A 14,354-nucleotide genomic window follows, 5' to 3' on the forward strand; every position below is an offset into this window, starting at 1 on the left:
TATGCATTATATATCATTAATGCATATGCCAGGGGGGGGGGGAGATCTCCCCAAAGGCATAAACTGCTAGGTCAGGTCATCCACAAACCCATATCCAATGACTCCAAGGTCATGGGAAGCTTGACCTTCCCATGAAGTTGGAGGATTGTTGGTGGGTTTGTGGATTTGGAATGAGGGAAGAGGCGGGCTGGATGAGGCAGTTTATGTCTTTGGAGGTATTTGTAATCATTTTATTTAGAGATGAGTGTGAGCAGAAATGACACGCTATAGTAGTCATTTATAGTGAAGATGATAATGTATTTTCCAAATGAGAAAAAATTATGCGTGGCGAAAACTTAAGTTGAGATAAAAGTATGTTGTCAACAGCTCTACAATAAAAGATTTCGTTCTGGAAGAGATTCCCGCCCGAAAGGTCGGCCATCTTGGCGCGCTGTTTGAACGCTCCTGGCTGGACTTTGTTTCCACACCTCGCCTGGAGCTCATCTTTGAACTCAGCTGGCTTTTTTGGGCCAGTGTGTGCTCACTGCAGCTACCCAGGGGCTCACAGCATCGGGGGAGGCCGGAGCCTCCCTAATGGACGCCATATTTTGGAGCCAAATTCTGGCTCTGTGCACGTATTCGCAGTTTGATATTACGACTTTTTATACGCAAAATATGCCAAGTACTGAAAGCGGCGTTTGGTCACATTTGTCCCAATCCCCCCTGCAGTTTTAAAAATATCCCAAACATCCCAATATCGAGGCCTGAGCCATATTTTGGAGCCAAATTCTGGCTCTCTGCACGTATTCGCAGTTCGAAATTCCGACTTTTTATACCCAACATATGCCAAGTACTAAAAGTGGCAGAGAGACATTTTGCACAAACTCCCCTCAGGTTTTCAAAATATCCCAAAAATCCCAAATTCGAGGCCTGAGCAATATTTTGGAGCCAAATTCTGGCTCTCTGCACGTATTCACAGTTTGAAATTACGACTTTTTATACCCAGCATATGCCAAGTACTGAAAGCGGCGTTTGGTCACATTTGTCCCAAACCTCCCTGCAGTTTTCAAAATATCCCAAATATCCCAATTTCGAGGCCTGAGCAATATTTTGGAGCCAAATTCTGGCTCTCTGCACGTATTCGCAGCTTTAAATTACGACTTTTTATACCCAACATATGCCAAGAACTGAAAGCGGCAATGAGTCACATTTTGCACAAACTCCCCTGCAGTTTTCAAAATATCCTAAACATCCCAATTTCGAGGCCTGAGCCATATTTTGGAGCCAAATTCAGGCTCTCTGTACCTATTCGCAGTTTGAAATTACGACTTTTTATACAAAACATATGCCAAGTACTGAAAGCGGCGTTTGGTCACATTTGTCCCAATCCTCCCTCCAGTTTTCAAAATATCCCAAACATCCCAATTTCGAGGCCTGAGCCATATTTTGGAGCCAAATTCTGGCTCTATGCACGTATTCGCAGTTTGATATTACGACTTTTTATACCCAACGTATGCCAAGTCCTGAAAGCGGCAGTGAGTCACATTTTGCACAAACTCCCCTGCAGTTTTCGATATATCCCAATTTCGAGGCCTGAGCCATATTTTGGAGCCAAATTCTGGCTCTCTGCACGTATTCGCAGTTTGAAATTACGACTTATTTATAACCAACATATGCCAAGTACTGAAAGCATCGTTTGGTCACATTTGTCCCAAACCTCCCTGCAGTTTTCAAAATGTCCCAAATATCCCAATTTCGAGGCCTGAGCCATATTTTGGAGCCAAATTCTGGCTCTCTGCACGTATTCGCAGTTAGATATTACGACTTTTTATACCCAACATATGCCAAGTCCTGCAAGCGGCAGTGAGTCACATTTTGCACAAATTCCCCTGCAGTTTTCGAAATATCCCAAATATCCCAATTTTGAGGCCTGAGCCATATTTTGGAGCCAAATTCTGGCTCTCTGCACGTATTCGCAGTTTGAAATTACGACTTTTTATACCCAACATATGCCAAGTACAGAAAGCGGCGTTTGGTCACATTTGTCCCAAACCTTCCTGCAGTTTTCAAAATATCCCAAACATTCCAATTTCGAGGCCTGAGCCATATTTTGGAGCCAAATTCTGGCTCTATGCACGTATTCGCAGTTCGAATTTACGTCTTTTTATACCCAACATATGCCAAGTACTGAAAGCGGCGTTTGGTCACATTTGTCCCAAACCTCCCTGCAGTTTTCAAAATATCCCAAATATCCCAATTTCGAGGCCAGAGCCATATTTTGGAGCCAAATTCTCTCTCTCTGCACGTATTCGCAGTTTGATATTACGACTTTTTATACCCAACATATGCCAAGTGCTGAAAGTGGCAGTGAGTCACATTTTGCACAATCCCCCCTGCAGTTTTCAAAATATCCCAAACATCCCAATTTCGAGGCCTGAGCCATATTTTGGAGCCAAATTCAGGCTCTCTGCACGTATTCGCAGTTTGAAATTACGACTTTTTATACCCAACATATGCTAAGTACTGAAAGCGGCGTTTGGTCACATTTGTCCCAAACCTCCCTGCAGTTTTCAAAATATCCCAAATATCCCAATTTCGAGGTCTGAGCCATATTTTGGAGCCAAATTCTGGCTCCCTGCACGTATTCGCAGTTTGAAATTGCGACTTTTTATACCCAACATATGCCAAGTACTGAAAGCGGCGTTTGGTCACATTTGTCCCAAACCTCCCTGCAGTTTTCAAAATATCCCAAATATCCCAATTTCGAGGCCTGAGCCATATTTTGGAGCCAAATTCTGGCTCTCTGCACGTATTCGCAGTTTGATATTACGACTTTTTATACCCAACATATGCCAAGTACTGGACGCGGCAGTGAGTCACATTTTGCACAATCTCTCCTGCAGTTTTCAAAATATCCCAAACATCCCAATTTCGAGGCCTGAGCCATATTTTGGAGGCAAATTCTGGCTCTCTGCACGTATTCGCAGTTTGAAATTATGACTTTTTATACCCAACATATGCCAAGTACTGGACGCGGCAGTGAGTCACATTTTGCACAAACTCCCTTGCAGTTTTCAAAATATCCCAAACATTCCAATTCCGAGGCCTGAGCCATATTTTGGAGCCAAATTCTGGCTCTCTGCACTTATTCGCAGTTTGATATTATGACTTTTTCTACCCAACATATGCCAAGTACTGGACGCGGCAGTGAGTCACATTTTGCACAAACTCCCCTGTAGTTTTCAAAATATCCCAAACATCCCAATTTCGAGGCCTGAGCCATATTTTGGAGCCAAATTCTGGCTCTCTGAACGTATTCGCAGTTCGAAATTACGTCTTTTTATACCAAACAGATGCCAAGTACTGAAAGCGGCGTTTGGTCACATTTGTCCCAAACCTTCCTGCAGTTTTCAAAATATCCCAAGCATCCCAATTTCGAGGCCTGAGCCATATTTTGGAGCCAAATTCTGGCTCTATGCACGTATTCGCAGTTCGAAATTACGTCTTTTTATTCCCAACATATGCCAAGTACTGAAAGCGGCAGTGAGTCACATTTTGCACAAACTCCCCTGCAGTTTTCAAAATATCCCAAATATCCCAATTTCGAGGCCTGAGCCACATTTTGGAGCCAAATTCTCTCTCTCTGCATGTATTCGCAGTTTGATATTACGACTTTTTATACCCAACATATGCCAAGTCCTGAAAGCGGCAGTGAGTCACATTTTACACAAACTCCCCTGCAGTTTTCAAAATATCCCAAACATCCCAATTTCGAGGCCTGAGCAATATTTTGGAGCCAAATTCTGACTCTCTGCATGTATTCGCAGTTTTAAATTACGACTTTTTATACCCAACATATGCCAAGTACTGTAAGCGGCGTTTGGTCACATTTGTCCCAAACCTTCCTGCAGTTTTCAAAATATCCCAAACATCCCAATTTCGAGGCCTGAGCCATATTTTGGAGCCAAATTCTGGCTCTATGCACGTATTCGCAGTTCGAAATTACGTCTTTTTATACCCAACATATGCCAAGTACTGAAGGCGGCGTTTGGTCACATTTGTCCCAAACCTCCCTGCAGTTTTCAAAATATCCCAAACATCCCAATTTTTAGGCCTGAGCCATGTTTTGGAGCCAAATTCTCTCTCTCTGCATGTATTCGCAGTTTGATATTACGGCTTTTTATGCCCAACATATGCCAAGTACTGAAAGCGGCAGTGAGTCACATTTTGCACAAACTCCCCTGCAGTTTTCAAAATATCCCAAACATCCCAATTTCGAGGCCTGAGCAATATTTTGGAGCCAAATTCTGGCTCTCTGCACGTATTCGCAGTTTTAAATTACGACTTTTTATACGCAACATTTGCCAAGTCCTGAAAGCGGCAATGAGTCACATTTTGCACAAACTACCCTGCAGTTTTCAAAATATCCCAAACATCCCAATTTCGAGGCCTGAGCCATATTTTGGAGCCAAATTCTGGCTCTATGCACGTATTCGCAGTTCGAAATTACGTCTTTTTATACCCAACATATGCCAAGTATTGAAAGTGGCGTTTGGTCACATTTGTCCCAAACCTCCCTGCAGTTTTCAAAATATCCCAAATATCCCAATTTCGAGGCCTGAGCCATATTTTGGAGCCAAATTCTGGCTCTATGCACGTATTCGCAGTTTGATATTACGACTTTTTATACCCAACATATGCCAAGTCCTGAAAGCTGCAGTGAATCACATTTTGCATAAACTCCCCTGCAATTTTCGAAATATCCCAAATATCCCAATTTCGAGGCCTGAGCCATATTTTGGAGCCAAATTCTGGCTCTCTGCACGTATTCGCAGTTTGAAATTACGACTTTTTATACCCAACATATGGCAAGTACTGAAAGCGGTGTTTGGTCACATTTGTCCCAAACTTCCCTCCAGTTTTCAAAATATCCCAAACATCCCAATTTCGAGGCCTGAGCCATATTTTGGAGTCAAATTCTGGCTCTATGCACGTATTCGCAGTTTGATGTTACGACTTTATACCCAACATATGCCAAGTACTGGACGCGGCAGTGAGTCACATTTTGCACAAACTCCCCAGCAGTTTTCAAAATATCCTAAAGATCTCAATTTCGAGGCCTGAGCCATATTTTGGAGCGAAATTCAGGCTCTCTGTACCTATTCGCAGTTTGAAATTACGACTTTTATACAAAACATATGCCAAGTACTGAAAGCGGTGTTTGGTCACATTTGTCCCAAACCTCCCTCCAGTTCTCAAAATATCCGAAACATCCCAATTTCGAGGCCTGAGATATATTTTGGAGCCAAATTCTGGCTCTATGCACGTATTCGCAGTTTGATATTACGACTTTTTATACACAACATATGCCAAGTCCTGAAAGCTGCAGTGAATCACATTTTGCACAAACTCCCCTGCAGTTTTCAAAATATCCCAATTTCGAGGCCTGAGATATATTTTGGAGTCAAATTCTGGCTCTCTGCACGTATTCGCAGTTTGAAATTGTGACTTTTTTATACCCAACATATGCCAAGTACTGAATGCGGCATTTGGTCACATTTGTCCCAAACCTCCCTGCAGTTTTCAAAATATTCCAAATATCCCAATTTCGAGGCCTGAGCCATATTTTAAAGCCAAATTCTGGCTCTCTGCACGTATTCGCAGTTTGAAATTACGACTTTTTATACCTAACATATGCCAAGTACTGAAAGCAGCGTTTGGTCACATTTGTCCCAAACCTTCCTGCAGTTTTCAAAATATCCCAAACATCCCAATTTCGAGGCCTGAGCCATATTTTGGAGCCAAATTCTGGCTCTATGCACGTATTCGCAGTTCGAAATTACGTATTTTTATACCCAACATATGCCAAGTACTGAAAGCGGCGTATGGTCACATTTGTCCCATACCTCCCTGCAGTTTTCAAAATATCCCAAATATCCCAATTTCGAGGCCTGAGCCATATTTTGGAGCCAAATTCTCTCTCTCTGCATGTATTCGCACTTTGATATTACGACTTTTTATACCCAACAAATGCCAAGTCCTGAAAGCGGCAGTGAGTTACATTTTGCACAAACTCCCCTGCAGTTTTCGAAATATCCCAAATACCCCAATTTCGAGTCCTGAGCCATATTTTGGAGCCAAATTCTGGCTCTCTGCACGTATTCGCAGTTTGAAATTACGACTTTTTATACCCAACATATGCCAAGTACTGAAAGAAGCGTTTGGTCACATTTGTCCCAAACCTCCCTCCAGTTTTCAAAATATCCCAAACATCCCAATTTCGAGGCCTGAGCCATATTTTGGAGCCAAATTCTGGCTCTATGCACGTATTCGCAGTTTGATATTACGACTTTTTATACCCAACATATGCCAAGTCCTGAAAGCGGCAGTGAGTCACATTTTGCACAAACTCCCCTGCAGTTTTCGAAATATCCCAATTTCGAGGCCTGAGCCATAATTTGGAGCCAAATTCTGGCTCTCTGCACGTATTCGCAGTTTGAAATTGCGACTTTTTTATACCCAACATATGCCAAGTACTGAATGCGGCGTTTGGTCACATTTGTCCCAAACCTCCCTGCAGTTTTCAAAATATCCCAAATATCCCATTTTCGAGGCCTGAGCCATATTTTGGAGCCAAATTCTGGCTCTATGCATGTATTTGCAGTTTGATATTACGACTTTTTATACCCAACATATGCCAAGTACTGGACGCGGCAGTGAGTCACATTTTGCACAAACTCCCCTGCAGTTTTCAAAATATCCTAAAGATCTCAATTTCGAGGCCTGAGCCATATTTTGGAGCGAAATTCAGGCTCTCTGTACCTATTCGCAGTTTGAAATTACGACTTTTATACAAAACATATGCCAAGTACTGAAAGCGGTGTTTGGTCACATTTGTCCCAAATCTCCCTCCAGTTCTCAAAATATCCGAAACATCCCAATTTCGAGGCCTGAGCTATATTTTGGAGCCAAATTCTGGCTCTATGCACGTATTCGCAGTTTGATAGTACGACTTTTTATACACAACATATGCCAAGTCCTGAAAGCTGCAGTGAATCACATTTTGCACAAACTCCCCTGCAGTTTTCGAAATATCCCAAACATCCCAATTTCGAGGCCTGAGCCATATTTTGGAGCCAAATTCTGGCTCTCTACACGTATTCGCAGTTTGAAATTACGACTTTTTATACCCAACATATGCCAAGTACTGAAAGCGGCGTTTGGTCACATTTGTCCCAAACCTCCCTCCAGTTTTCAAAATATCCCAAACATCCCAATTTCGAGGCCTGAGATATATTTTGGAGCCAAATTCTGGCTCTCTGCACGTATTCGCAGTTTGAAATTGTGACTTTTTTATACCCAACATATGCCAAGTACTGAATGCGGCGTTTGGTCCCATTTGTCCCAAACCTCCCTGCAGTTTTCAAAATATCCCAAATATCCCAATTTCGAGGCCTGAGCCATATTTTGGAGCCAAATTCTGGCTCTCTGCACGTATTCGCAGTTTGAAATTATGACTTTTTATACCTAACATATGCCAAGTACTGAAAGCGGCGTTTGGTCACATTTGTCCCAAACCTTCCTGCAGTTTTCAAAATATCCCAAACATCCCAATTTCGAGGCATGAGCCATATTTTGGTGCCAAAATCTGGCTCTATGCACGTATTTGCAGTTCGAAATTACGTCTTTTTATACCCAACATATGCCAAGTACTGAAAGCGGCGTTTGGTCACATTTGTCCCATACCTCCCTGCAGTTTTCAAAATATCCCAAATATCCCAATTTCGAGGCCTGAGCCATATTTTGGAGCCAAATTCTGGCTCTCTGCACGTATTCGCAGTTTGAAATTGTGACTTTTTTATACCCAACATATGCCAAGTACTGAATGCGGCGTTTGGTCCCATTTGTTCCAAACCTCCCTGCAGTTTTCAAAATATCCCAAATGCCCCAATTTCAAGTCCTGAGCCATATTTTGGAGCCAAATTCTGGCTCTCTGCACGTATTCGCAGTTTGAAATTACGACTTTTTATACCCAACATATGCCAAGTACTGAAAGCAGCGTTTGGTCACATTTGTCCCAAACCTCCCTCCAGTTTTCAAAATATCCCAAATATCCCAATTTCGAGGCCTGAGCCATATTTTGGAGCCAAATTCTGGCTCTATGCACGTATTCGCAGTTTGATATTACGACTTTTTATACCCAACATATGCCAAGTCCTGAAAGTGGCAGCGAGTCACATTTTGCACAAACTCCCCTGCAGTTCTCGAAATATCCCAATTTCGAGGCCTGAGCCATATTTTGGAGCCAAATTCTGGCTCTCTGCACGTATTCGCAATTTGAAATTGCGACTTTTTTATACCCAACATATGCCAAGTACTGAATGTGGCGTTTGGTCACATTTGTCCCAAACCTCCCTGCAGTTTTCAAAATATCCCAAATATCCCAATTTCGAGGCCTGAGCCATATTTTGGAGCCAAATTCTGGCTCTCTGCACGTATTCGCAGTTTGATATTAAGACTTTTTATACCCAACATATGCCAAGTCCTGAAAGCAGCAGTGAGTCACATTTTGCACAAACTCCCCTGCAGTTTTCGAAATATCCCAAATATCCCAATTTCGAGGGCTGAGCCGTATTTTAGAGCCAAATTCTGGCTCTCTGCACGTATTCGCAGTTTGAAATTGCGACTTTTTATACCCAACATATGCCAAGTACTGAAAGCGGCGTTTGGTCACATTTGTCCCAAACCTCCCTGCAGTTTTCAAAATATCCCAAATATCCAAATATCGAGGCCTGAGCCATATTTTGGAGCCAAATTCTGGCTCTCTGCACGTATTCGCAGTTTGATATTACGACTTTTTATTCCCAACATATGCCAAGTCCTGAAAGCAGCAGTGAATCACATTTTGCACAAACTCCCCTGCAGTTTTCGAAATATCCCAATTTCGAGGCCTGAGGTATATTTTGGAGCCAAATTCTGGCTCTCTGCACGTATTCGCAGTTTGAAATTGTGACTTTTTTATACCCAACATATGCCAAGTACTGAATGCGGCGTTTGGTCCCATTTGTCCCAAACCTCCCTGCAGTTTTCAAAATATCCCAAATATCCCAATTTCGAGGCCTGAGCCATATTTTGGAGCCAAATTCTGGCTCTCTGCACGTATTCGCAGTTTGAAATTACTACTTTTTATACCTAACATATGCCAAGTACTGAAAGCGGCGTTTGGTCACATTTGTCCCAAACCTTCCTGCAGTTTTCAAAATATCCCAAACATCCCAATTTCGAGGCCTGAGCCATATTTTGGATCCAAATTCTGGCTCTATGCACGTATTCGCAGTTCGAAATTACGTCTTTTTATACCCAACATATGCCAAGTACTGAAAGCGGCGTTTGGTCACATTTGTCCCATACCTCCCTGCAGTTTTCAAAATATCCCAAATATCCCAATTTCGAGGCCTGAGCCATATTTTGGAGCCAAATTCTGGCTCTCTGCACGTATTCGCAGTTTGATATTACGACTTTTTATACCCAACATATGCCAAGTCCTGAAAGCAGCAGTGAGTCACATTTTGCACAAACTCCCCTGCAGTTTTCGAAATATCCTAAATATCCCAATTTCGAGGGCTGAGCCGTATTTTGGAGCCAAATTCTGGCTCTCTGCACGTATTCGCAATTTGAAATTGCGACTTTTTTATACCCAACATATGCCAAGTACTGAATGCGGCGTTTGGTCACATTTGTCCCAAACCTCCCTGCAGTTTTCAAAATATCCCAAATATCCAAATATCGAGGCCTGAGCCATATTTTGGAGCCAAATTCTGGCTCTCTGCACGTATTCGCAGTTTGATATTACGACTTTTTATTCCCAACATATGCCAAGTCCTGAAAGCAGCAGTGAGTCACTTTTTGCCCAAACACCCCTCCAGTTTTCAAAATAACGCAAGTATCCCAATTTCGAGGCCTGAGCAATATTTTGGAGCCAAATTCTGGCTCTCTGCACGTATTCGCAGTTTGAAATTAGATATTTTTATACCCAACATATGCCAAGTACTGAAAGCGGCAATGAGTCACATTTTGCACAAACTCCCCTGCAGTTTTCGAAATATCCCATTTTCTAGGCTTGAGCCATATTTTGGAGCCAAATTCTGGCTCTCTGCACGTATTCGCAGTTTGAAATTGCGACTTTTTTATACCCAACATATGCCAAGTACTGAAAGCGGCAGTGAGTCACTTTTTGCCCAAACACCCCTGCAGTTTTCGAAATATCCTAAATATCCCAATTTCGAGGGCTGAGCCGTATTTTGGAGCCAAATTCTGGCTCTCTGCACGTATTCGCAGTTTGATATTACGACTTTTTATACCCAACATATGCCAAGTCCTGAAAGCAGCAGTGAGTCACATTTTGCACAAACTCCCCTGCAGTTTTCGAAATATCCTAAATATCCCAATTTCGAGGGCTGAGCCGTATTTTGGAGCCAAATTCTGGCTCTCTGCACGTATTCGCAATTTGAAATTGCGACTTTTTTATACCCAACATATGCCAAGTACTGAATGCGGCGTTTGGTCACATTTGTCCCAAACCTCCCTGCAGTTTTCAAAATATCCCAAATATCCAAATATCGAGGCCTGAGCCATATTTTGGAGCCAAATTCTGGCTCTCTGCACGTATTCGCAGTTTGATATTACGACTTTTTATTCCCAACATATGCCAAGTCCTGAAAGCAGCAGTGAGTCACTTTTTGCCCAAATACCCCTCCAGTTTTCAAAATAACGCAAGTATCCCAATTTCGAGGCCTGAGCAATATTTTGGAGCCAAATTCTGGCTCTCTGCACGTATTCGCAGTTTGAAATTAGATATTTTTATACCCAACATATGCCAAGTACTGAAAGCGGCAATGAGTCACATTTTGCACAAACTCCCCTGCAGTTTTCGAAATATCCCATTTTCTAGGCTTGAGCCATATTTTGGAGCCAAATTCTGGCTCTCTGCACGTATTCGCAGTTTGAAATTGCGACTTTTTTATACCCAACATATGCCAAGTACTGAAAGCGGCAGTGAGTCACTTTTTGCCCAAACACCCCTCCAGTTTTCAAAATAACGCAAGTATCCCAATTTCGAGGCCTGAGCAATATTTTGGAGCCAAATTCTGGCTCTCTGCACGTATTCGCAGTTTGAAATTAGATATTTTTATACCCAACATATGCCAAGTACTGAAAGCGGCAATGAGTCACATTTTGCACAAACTCACCTGCATTTTTCTAAATATCCCAAACATCCCAATTTCGAGGCCTGAGCCATATTTTGGAGCCAAATTCAGGCTCTCTGCACGTATTCGCAGTTTGAAATTACGACTTTTTATACCCAACATATGCCAAGTCCTGAAAGCGGCGTTTGGTCACATTTGTCCCAAACCTTCCTCCAGTTATCAAAATATCCCTAATATCCCAGTTTCGAGGCCTGAGCCTTATTTTGGAGCCAAATTCTGGCTCTTTGCACGTATTCGCAGTTTGATATTACGACTTTTTATACCCAACATATGCCAAGTCCTGAAAGCGGCAGTGAGTCACATTTTGCACAAACTCCCCTGCAGTTTTCGAAATATCCCAATTTCGAGGCCTGAGCCATATTTTGGAGCCAAATTCTGGCTCTCTGCACGTATTCGCAGTTTGAAATTGCGACTTTTTTATACCCAACATATGCCAAGTACTGATTGCGGCGTTTGGTCACATTTGTCCCAAACCTCCCTGCAGTTTTCAAAATATCCCAAATATCCCAATTTCGAGGCCTGAGCCATATTTTGGAGCCAAATTCTGGCTCAATGCACGTATTCGCAGTTTGAAATTACGACTTTTTATACCCAACATATGCCAAGTCCTGAAAGCGGTGTTTGGTCACATTTGTCCCAAACCTCCCTCCAGTTCTCAAAATATCCGAAACATCCCAATTTCGAGGCCTGAGCCATATTTTGGAGCCAAATTCTGGCTCTATGCATGTATTCGCAGTTTGATATTATGACTTTTTATACCCAACATATGCCAAGTCCTGAAAGTTGCACTGAATCACATTTTGCACAAACTCCCCTGCAGTTTTCGAAATATCCCAAACATCCCAATTTCGAGGCCTGAGCCATATTTTGGAGCCAAATTCTGGCGCTCTGCACGTATTCGCAGTATGAAATTACGACTTTTTATACCCAACATATGCCAAGTCCTGAAAGCGGCGTTTGGTCACATTTGTCCCAAACCTCCCTGCAGTTTTCAAAATATCCCAAATATCCCAATTTCGAGGCCTGAGCCATATTTTGGAGCCAAATTCTGGCTCTATGCACGTATTCGCAGTTTGATATTACGACTTTTTATACCCAGCATATGCCAAGTCCTGAAAGCAGCAGTGAGTCACATTTTGCACAAACTCCCCTGCAGTTTTCGAAATATCCCAATTTCGAGGCCTGAGCCATATTTTGGAGCCAAATTCTGGCTCTCTGCACCTATTCGCAATTTGAAATTGCGACTTTTTTATACCCAACATATGCCAAGTACTGAATGTGGCGTTTGGTCACATTTGTCCCAAACCTCCCTGCAGTTTTCAAAATATCCCAAATATCCCAATTTCGAGGCCTGAGCTATATTTTGGAGCCAAATTCTGGCTCTCTGCACGTATTCGCAGTTTGATATTACGACTTTTTATACCCAACATATGCCAAGTCCTGAAAGCAGCAGTGAGTCACATTTTGCACACACTCCCCTGCAGTTTTCGAAATATCCCAAATATCCCAATTTCGAGGGCTGAGCCGTATTTTGGAGCCAAATTCTGGCTCTCTGCACGTATTCGCAGTTTGAAATTGCGACTTTTTTATACCCAACATATGCCAAGTACTGAAAGCGGCATTTGGTCACATTTGTCCCAAACCTCCCTGCAGTTTTCAAAATATCCCAAATATCCAAATATCGAGGCCTGAGCCATATTTTGGAGCCAAATTCTCGCTCTCTGCACGTATTCGCAGTTTGATATTACGACTTTTTATTCCCAACATATGCCAAGTCCTGAAAGCAGCAGTGAGTCACATTTTGCACAAACTCCCCTGCAGTTTTCGAAATATCCCATTTTCTAGGCTTGAGCCATATTTTGGAGCCAAATTCTGGCTCTCTGCACGTATTCGCAGTTTGAAATTGCGACTTTTTATACCCAACATATGCCAAGTACTGAAAGCGGCAGTGAGTCACTTTTTGCCCAAACACCCCTCCAGTTTTCAAAATAACGCAAGTATCCCAATTTCGAGGCCTGAGCCATATTTTGGAGCCAAATTCTGGCTCTCTGCACGTATTCGCAGTATGAAATTACGACTTTTTATACCCAACATATGCCAAGTACTGAAAGCGGCGTTTGGTCACATTTGTCCCAAACCTCCCTGCAGTTTTCAAAATATCCCAAATATCCCAATTTCGCGGCCTGAGCCATATTTTGGAGCCAAATTCTGGCTCTTTGCACGTATTTGCAGTTTGATATTACGACTTTATACCCAACATATGCCAAGTCCTGAAAGCGGCAGTGAGTCACATTTTGCACAAACTCCCCTGCAGTTTTCGAAATATCCCAATTTCGAGGCCTGAGATATATTTTGGAGCCAAATTCTGGCTCTCTGCACGTATTCGCAGTTTGAAATTGTGACTTTTTTATACCCAACATATGCCAAGTACTGAAAGCGGCGTTTGGTCACATTTGTCCGAAACCTCCCTGCAGTTTTCAAAATATCCCAAATATCCCAATTTCGAGGCCTGAGCCATATTTTGGAGCCAAATTCTGGCTCTCTGCACGTATTCGCAGTTTGAAATTACGACTTTTTATACCTAACATATGCCAAGTACTGAAAGCCGCGTTTGGTCACATTTGTCCCAAACCTTCCTGCAGTTTTCAAAATATCCCAAACATCCCAATTTCGAGGCCAGAGCCATAGTTTGGAGCCAAATTCTGGCTCTATGCACGTATACGCAGTTCGAAATTACGTCTTTTTATACCCAACATATGCCAAGTACTGAAAGCGGCGTTTGGTCACATTTGTCCCATACCTCCCTGCAGTTTTCAAAATATCCCAAATATCCCAATTTCGAGGCCTGAGCCATATTTTGGAGTCAAATTCTCTCTCTCTGCATGTATTCGCAGTTTGATATTACGACTTTTTATACCCAACAAATGCCAAGTCCTGAAAGCGGCAGTGAGTTACATTTTGCACAAACTCCCCTGCAGTTTTCGAAATATCCCAAATACCCCAATTTCAAGTCCTGAGCCATATTTTGGAGCCAAATTCTGGCTCTCTGCACGTATTCGCAGTTTGAAATTACGACTTTTTATACCCAACATATGCCAAGTACTGAAA

This window comes from Procambarus clarkii, chromosome 61 (assembly GCF_040958095.1).
Source record: "Procambarus clarkii isolate CNS0578487 chromosome 61, FALCON_Pclarkii_2.0, whole genome shotgun sequence".
Lineage (NCBI taxonomy): Eukaryota > Metazoa > Arthropoda > Malacostraca > Decapoda > Cambaridae > Procambarus > Procambarus clarkii.